Source organism: Talpa occidentalis, unplaced genomic scaffold (genome assembly GCF_014898055.3).
Source record: "Talpa occidentalis isolate TD23 unplaced genomic scaffold, MPIMG_talOcc4v2.1 talOcc4.241, whole genome shotgun sequence".
Taxonomy (NCBI): domain Eukaryota; kingdom Metazoa; phylum Chordata; class Mammalia; order Eulipotyphla; family Talpidae; genus Talpa; species Talpa occidentalis.
Genome location: NW_023602530.1, coordinates 1 through 7,551, shown reverse-complemented (window position 1 = coordinate 7,551; position 7,551 = coordinate 1). Strand labels below are relative to the sequence as shown.

General features: G+C 33.9%; 1 pseudogene; it reads right to left on the bottom strand.

The window, feature by feature from the left end:
- Positions 1 to 741: 741 nt before the first annotated feature.
- LOC119253933 (U2 spliceosomal RNA) lies at positions 742 to 896 on the bottom strand (annotated as a pseudogene).
- Positions 897 to 7,551: the final 6,655 nt, after the last annotated feature.

The window sequence follows — 7,551 nt, the reverse complement described above, 5'->3', positions numbered from 1 at the left end:
TAATTCTAATATTCATCAACAATATTTAAAACCAAATTCTTTTTTATTTTAATTTCTGGGGAAACATTTTTGCTCTTCCATATGAGCACATGGTCCACTAACCCACCAATGTCAACTCCCCATCTGCCTCCCTCCCTCATCCCCTCCACCCTACCCTGTGTTCCCTCTGGTAATCATTATATTTTTTCATTGAGTTCAAGATGTATTCCTACTCTATTTTGCCAGTATTATTTGTTGATTATTTTATATTCCACAGATGAGTGAAACTATCAGATATTTGTCTTTCACTTTTTGACTTATTTCACTTAACATAATCACTTCAAGTTCCATCCATTTTGTCCCAAATGCTTATATCATCTTTTTTACAATTGTATAGTATTCCATTCAGTATATATTCTACAGTTCCTTTATCCATTCATCCTGTAAGGACACTTAGGTTGGTTCTATGACTTGGCAATTGTGGATATTCTGCTGTATACATACATATAGATAAAGCTTTTGTGATAAAGTGTAAAACCACATTGTAATTCAATATTTAAACCCCCTAAATATATGAAGAAAAAAGGAAGAATAAAAAACAAAAATCAATTCAAAATATTAATAAAATATTTTAAAAACATATCTAAGGGACATATTTTTCATATTTTTTAAAAATTATTAATGATAAATACAGCTATTTATTTCCACAGAAACTTAGTGAATTTTTTTTTTCAATTTTAAGACAATGACCCTATGTATCTATGAAGAAAGACATTTATGGTTGGTCAGAATATATCCATGATATGATTAAGTAATTCATCTACCAAAAAAAAAAAAAAAAAACACCCTGTTGCTATCCCTAGTTTGACAGAATGTAAATTCTACACTTGATCTTAGCCAAAAGGCCGAGAAGCGATTGACAGAATGTAAATTCTATTTAGTTTTCATTTTCTTTTTCAACTGTCATAAATTTCCCTCTGTTCAGTTTAAATGGGAGGGTTGCATTAAATAAGATAATGAATTATTTTTTTTTTTCAGAAAATGTGATGTTGCCTTCTTTTTGTCTTTCAAAATGTAAAGTTAAAATTCTCTCTGGGAAGATCTTAAGTAGCAATACTTTAAGTGATTCATCTTAGGATATATAAGATACATAGCATTCTTCTTAGGATACATTGCACAATCAATGTGCAATGGCATATAGAATGAAAAAATAAACAAGGTGTTTAAAATTATCAGTTTCATGATGGAATCAAGAAAAAAGAGATTTTAGGGTATAATTATTTAATGATTTGGAATTTGTGTAATGTCATATATATTGGTTGGCAGTAATTTTATACAAATAAAACTGCTCATAATTCTGATCTAGAAAGATTTAGAATCTTCCAGAGCAGGAGCTGGAACTTCAGTAGATTTCAAGAGTTGTAAAAATGGAGCTGTTCAATTATTTTATGATTAATTATTAATTTTTATTGTGGTAACAATAGATTTACTAGATTGTATATGAATTGGGGAGTATAGACTCCCACCTCTTTAGAGTACTCAGTTGAGTTGTTTATGGTCATTTTCTGTATTGGGAAATACTGAAAATACAGTAACATCATAAATCATTGAAAGAAAATAATGTGAACCACTTTTATATATACAGTAGAGATAAAGCTAGCAGCAGGCCATGTAATTCCCTATCTTTTATAAATTAGCAATTAGGAAATTATTTTCACTCCCCATGATATGTGTGTGTATAATTATATGTATATGTCATGCAAACAAATATATGTGTATATTATTATATAGATAGCTTATATAAAATATATGTATGTGTAACATATTTGCATATAATATACATTTTATATGTATACAAATATCTTTTTTATTGCTGTAACATTGGCTTACATCATCATTTGTGTTTTAGAGGTATATGATCTGCCACTTCAGATGCTGTCACTACTTCACACCCACCACTAAGTTACCTGCAGTCTATTCCCAAAGTACATTGTGTTCCCTTCCTAATTTTTCTTTCCTCTCCTCCCTTTCTCTGGTAGCCTCAGGACTCCTATTTCTATTCATTTTTCAGCCTCATTTCCCGGATAGATCTTTTTCTACCTCTCCAAGTTGATTATTTCCTAACCATAATAACCTCATATTAAAATATTTGATTAGGGCCTCCCCCGTGGCGCAGTGGTTGAGCGCTGGGTTGCGAAGCTGCCCGCAGCCTCTGCAGTATCAGTTTGATCCCCGGCTGCTCCCCGGCCACTGTAGGAGGGTCCCACATGGTGCGCAGACCTCTCCTGCCGCCCGCTGCTCCCTCAGCAGTGTACTTCGGTCCTTCTGCCTGCTCTGCTCCCAGCTCTGGCTCTGGGAATTCTCTCACCCTCCCCCGCTTCTTTAAAAAAAATAAATTAAATTAAATTAAATATTTGATTAACCATATATATTTTAGTATGAATACAATACAACATTTATTGAAAACCTACTAAGGCTAAAAATATGTTGGGTGATGTGGGAACTTCAAAGATTAAGCAGTAGAGTTTTTTTTATTTTCAATGATATTGACAATGGAATATACATGTAATTTGCCCTAAAATGTAATTTTTTAATGATCATAAAAGTGTTTTGATATTGTATAACAAAGAAATAGTGATGGAACATCAGAGGAAATTGTGTTGAATCTACTGAGAGTGGTAGATGACTCATTCATGACATAAGTGGCATTTGTGGTGATGCATAATGGATGGGTGGGGCTTTTTTTTTAAAGACTTCTTTATTTATGCATACAAGAACTGGGGTACAAGCCAGAGGTGTGGAAAGTGAGAGGATTCACAGAGACAAAGTGGGGAGAACAGGCAGATCTACTGAAATATTGCTGAAGGCACAGCGGAAAAGACAGGAGAGGTCTGCTGTGCCATGTGGGTAGCTCCCTGGCCAGGGATCAAACTCATGCTGCAGTGGCTGTGAATAGCTTCATAGATTGTGTCTTAAACTCTTGTGCCACCAGGGAGGCCCTGGATGGGTAGGGTTTTATGTGGTTAACATAGAAATTCAGATAGGCAACAAATGAATGAGTGAAGAAATTTAAAACATATTTTTTTCTGTGTGTGGCGATAAAAGGTGGAATTTAACTTTTGGAGTAGAAAGAAGGATTCTGAATATATTTTAGAGAAGAAAATTTTCTACTGGGCTTCATGTGTGTTTTTTTTTTTTTCCTTCTGTCAAGATTACAAGACTTAGTTACTTATTCACTCCTCACTTGAAATACTGCTGACTGACATCTGTTCTGCACTGTTTTTTGGTTTTTTTTTTAAATCTGGTGAATTTTTCACATACACAATTCTCTTTCAGAAAGTTGATTATTAAATTGAGTAAATTCACTTAAGTTTCCTTTCATTATAAGTATTTTATTTTAGCTAAGGCTCAGGATTTTCTTTCGTCGGATTTGAAAAAGAGATTTCAAACTGGAGTCTGGAGTCAATTTCACTATAGTTGAGCTTCACAACTGGTCCATTGTTTTTCTTTCCAATGCATTTTTTTTCTTTTAGCAAACAACTTACATAGGCAATCCAGTTTAAATACTCTGCATTTAGCTAGAAAGTGCTGATGGAAATCACATTCAAATATTGAAGAAGCTTTACTATCTAGGAATTGATATTTACTAAAATTTAAAATGTTCATCTGTGTGATTGTGATGAAATTTCTCAAAAAGCACAAGACATTTGCTGATTGCTTAGGAATTAATTCAGAATTTTTAATTTCTCCTATATAAGTATCATAATACATCTTTTTAATTCATAGATTTTGACTGCAGAGTATTCAACACACAATAAACCATATTAGATAAAATTACATCATGCCCAGAGAAATGCAGAGTAAATTCTGAGGTTGCATTAGCAGAGGAGTTCTCACTTTAAAAAGCCAATACTTCCATCACCATTCTCTCTCTCTCTGCAGAATTACCTGGAACATGCAACAGGGACCATACTGTTTGCACCTGAGGGCATTTAGTGTCTACTCAAGTCAGAAAATGTGGTACTAACTTAAGACCTAGCTAGTCCTTTAACTGAATAAATCATTTTATTTCTATAACCCTCCTGAACTTTAACAGCAAGCAAAGTCAACAATCAACCAACTGATTTTTGACATCTTTGAAATAGCTCACCAATATCAATACAGAACTCAGTATTTTCTCAGTGGGAAAAAAAAACAAAAACAAACAAAACACAAAAATAGGATCCCAAGTGCCTATCCTGCAAGGCCAAAAAAGAAGAGGCAACAAGACCTATGTAGATGACCAGAGAATAAGTCATTTTATGACTCTTGTTCATAAAAAATATAATGGAAAGAAGGAAACATTTAGAAAGAATCCTCCATTCAAGGAAATAGAAAAGCTGGGATAATCTAGCTTCAGTTTGTTTCCAATGCAGTGAAATTGAAAACTTTCTCAATGTTTTTCTGCTTTTACCTTTGCTGAACCACCAAAGGCGTTTTTTTTTTTTTTAATAATTTAAAACTTTGATTAACAATAATGCTTTTTTAAAAGATTTATTTATGCAATACAAGAATTGGGGTATAGGCCAGAGGTGTGGGGGGTAGGATTTACCAGGGACAGAGTGGGGAGCAGAACAGGCGAGTTACTGAAATACACTGCTGAGGGGAGCAGTGGCCAAAAGAGGAGAGGTCTGGTGTGCTCCCTGGATGGGGATAGAACTCAGGCTGTAGTGGCTGGTGATAGCTTGATAGCACTTTGTCTTCAACCCCTCTATCAGACAAAAGGGAGGCCCAACAGTAATGATTTTAATAAAACTTTCTAACTTGCAATTGTAATTTTCTAACTTACAACTTGTAAGAGGAATAATGTTCAAGATATGATGGTATGTTTCTCTGAAACAACAGAATAAGAAAATTCAACAATTACTGTATATCTTATACATTTTCACACAAACTTATTAGGTATCAATAAATTGTATATCATTATCATTGTAATGTAAGAAAATTGATACCAGATAGATGATATATTACTAGCCAAATATCATAGAGCAAATAGGTGGATTTCCCAAAACTATGTATTAAAGATCAGGTTATATTTCTTCTTAGCCTCACATACGTCCTTACCTTTATGATGTAACAAAATATTTACTCTTTCTGTTTTGTAACTGTGATGTCATGAGAATATCTAGTGCATACATTGATAGAATAATTGGCCAAGAATACAGGGTAATAGCATCATCTCCAAAGCTTGTCATGAATGACCTGAATAAAGAAAACCCAAACAAAATAACAGAGGCATTGTAATTCACTCAATAGTGTTCCTTTTGTCTGATAGAGTTAACATACCACCCCGAATGCCTTGTCTAATTTCAGACACTAAATGAGGCATTTGGGAGATGGAGATCCATGACATCCCTACACGCACATCAATTGTAGAATAATTAACTAAAACCTAAAACGAGGAAGTTCAAAAATTGAAATGCTCTCCAGTGCACTTTTCTATCACCAATCATTGTTGTACAATAATGTACAGGATGTACTGTGATTGAGGATAGCAGTCTTGACAATTTAATGAAGAAAAGATAAAACACAGTAATCCTATAGAGAGCAGGACTGGTCTCCTATTTATCAACAAACACATTAGGAATCTTCCATCATTAAATTATACATCAATAACGGTATGAAATAAAAAGAAGCAAGTGCCAAATAGGATTTCTGGTATAACAAAGGTGTTGAAAATATAAGACTTTTCACTCATAAAAAGTAAAAAAAAATACTATTGATAAATGACCTAATTGCATAGTGATATTAATAAGAATGTTTTCCTAGTTCTTAATCAAGCAAAAATTCCATTGAAATCAATAATTTGCCTGAGTAAGAATTATAATATGTTACAACAGACTTCACAAATAATATGCATCATTTTTTAACTTATATGGATACATAAATTAAATAATACTCTTGTTGAGATCAAATGGCACTATAACATAAAAAGCAAATAGAATAACAAACAATATTCAAAACAAACCAAAAATGGCATGTTTTTATTTTTTTTTATTATTTTTTATTAAATAATAAATTTTATTTTTATATTCCCCCATACAACTGCACATGCCCCATTCTGACCCCAATCCCTCCCCTCCCGGCCCCCACCCCCAAAAAGTGTCTCTGGTTCATAGTTTTTTGTTGATTTTGATTTTCACTTTCTTATATTCATTTTCCTGATCCCTTATTTAAGTTTTCTAGATTCCTGCTATGAGTGAGACCATCCGGTATTTTTCTTTTTCTTTTGGCTTATTTCGCTGAGCATGATCCCTTCCAGTGCCATCCATGTTGCTGCAAATTGCATGTGTTTATCTTTTTTGAATGCTGAGTAACATTCCATGGTATATATGTACCACATCTTCTTGATCCAGTCATCTATTTTTGGGCATTTGGGTTGTTTCCAAAGCTTAGCTATTGTAAACAGTGCTGCTATAAACATAGGAGTGCAGGTGTTCTTTGGAATTGATGTTTCTGTGTCCTTTGGGTAAATACCTAGGAGTGGAATTGCTGGATCATATGGAAGCTCTATGTTTAGTAGGTCCAGAAATCTCCACACAGCTCTCCATAGTGGTTGGACCAGTTTGCATTCCCACCAACAGTGCAGGAGAGTTCCTTTTTCTCCACAACCTCCCAACATTTGTTGTTGCTAGTTTTTTTTAAATGTGCCATTCTCACTGTGTAAGATGGTATCTCATGGTAGTTTTGATTTGCATTTCCCTGATGATAAGTGATGTGAACATTTTTTCATATGTCTGTTGGCCATTTGCATTTCCTCTTCAGAGAAGTTTCTTTTTAGCTCTTCTGCCCATTTTTTGACTGGGTTATTTTCTTTGTTGTGTTGAGTTTCATCAGCTCTTTGCAGATTTTTGTCATCAGTCCTTTATCATTAGTGTTGGGTGCAAAAATGTTCTCCCAGTTGGTGGGGTTTCTCTTTGTTTTTGTTATTGTCTCTTTTGCTGTGCAGAAGCTCTTTAATTTGATGTAGTCCCAGCTGTTTATCTTTGCCTTCACTATCACTGCTTTGGGTGATGTGTCTGTAAAGATGTCTTTGATATGGAAATCACGTAGTGTTTCACCTATATTTCCTTCTATGTATTTTATGGTTTCAGGTCTTATGTCTAGTTCTTTAATCCATTTTGAGTTGATTTTTGTGCATGGTGTGAGGTAGTGGTCAAGCTTCATTTTTTGCATGTAGCAACCCAGTTTTCCCAGCACCATTTATTGAACAAACTTTCTTTGCTCCAATGCATAGTCTTTGCTCCTTTGTCAAAGATTAGTTGACCATAAATCTGTGGGTTTATTTCTGGATTTTCTATTCGATTCCATTGGTCTGTATGTCTGTTCTTGTTCCAATACCATGCAGTTTTGATGATTATGGCTTTGTAGTAGAGTTTGAAGTCTGGGAGTGTGATGCCTCCATTCCCTCCTTTTTTTTTCAGGAGAGCTTTGGCTATTCGGGGTTTTTTGGTGATTCCATTGAATTTCATCGAATAATTGTTCTTATTTCTTTGAAGAATGACATTGAAATTTTTGGATTGGAATAGCATT